The sequence below is a fragment of the Trichomycterus rosablanca genome, chromosome 21 (genome assembly GCF_030014385.1).
Source record: "Trichomycterus rosablanca isolate fTriRos1 chromosome 21, fTriRos1.hap1, whole genome shotgun sequence".
Taxonomy (NCBI): domain Eukaryota; kingdom Metazoa; phylum Chordata; class Actinopteri; order Siluriformes; family Trichomycteridae; genus Trichomycterus; species Trichomycterus rosablanca.
Genome location: NC_086008.1, coordinates 702,501 through 703,526, shown reverse-complemented (window position 1 = coordinate 703,526; position 1,026 = coordinate 702,501). Strand labels below are relative to the sequence as shown.

Below are 1,026 nucleotides of genomic sequence, written 5' to 3'. Positions count from 1 at the left end.
GGATTATAACGTGATCTTTTACAAACTGGTTCCATTAATGACAGGACAGGTTACTGCAAACTCCACACAGAAAGGACCCGGACCGCCCCACCTGGGAATCGAACCCAGGACCTTCTTGCTGTGAGGAGACAGTGCTACCCACCGAACCACCGTGCCACCAACAGCAGGTTAAATGATTCATCTGGTGGTGTAGAAAGTTCTGTAATCATTACTGATTATAATTGTATACAGATGATTAATTCTCTGTGCCCATATAAATAGGGCTAGTTTAGTCTCCGTTCTTGCTCTCGTCTGATTCTCCTCTTCATGATAAGAGACAGATCTGGACTGCAGGCAGGTCGGTCGAGCACACGCACTCGCACTGTGTTTATGAAGCCTCACTGGTGTACCGTGTATAGAACGAGACCTGGTGTCGTCCTGATGGAAGTGTCTCTCTAGCATCCCAACATACGCCTCGGCGTCAGTGGCACCCTTCACAAGTGCAGGTCACCCATGCCGTGGGCACTGATGCCCCCCCTGTACCATGATAGACGCTGGCTTCTGCACCTTTCACTGATAACAGTCTGGATGGTCCTTTTTGTCTTTGGCACGGAAACAGTTTTTCCAAAAACAAGCTGAACTGTGGACTTTTTGGGTCCAGACGTGTTTCAGGATGCATTTCTTGATGCTGTGGCTGAGTGTGTTCACTGAAAACACTTTTCCAAAGCACTCCCTAGCCCATGTCACAAAGTTCACCGTAGGATGAAGGTTTCTAATGCAAAACCGAGGGCTTGAAGGTCACACAAGTACAACAGTAGGTTCTAACCGTGCCCTAGACGATTTAAGATATCTATTTAAGTATCAATTAATAATATCATGTACGGTAGATGGGAAAAGACCCATAATTCAATAATTACATTCCAGCTTCTATTTTTAACATATTTTTATTAGAAAAAGGCAGACAAACATTCAAACTAGATTTATTTATAATCTTCAGTCTCTCACATGAACCAAAAATAATCAATGCACCTCAATATCAAACTAAAT

At 43.8% G+C, this 1,026-nt stretch overlaps 1 protein-coding gene across 1 annotated transcript in view; it reads right to left on the bottom strand.

Moving 5' to 3' along the window:
* Positions 1–943: 943 nt before the first annotated feature.
* The window catches only part of zdhhc8b (zinc finger DHHC-type palmitoyltransferase 8b), a 34,554-nt gene continuing 34,471 nt past the window's right edge, over positions 944–1,026 (bottom strand). The window contains exon 11 of the mRNA XM_063017711.1: positions 944–1,026. This exon is cut by the window's right edge and continues 4,046 nt beyond it. The gene's annotated coding sequence lies outside the window, so the exon portion shown is untranslated.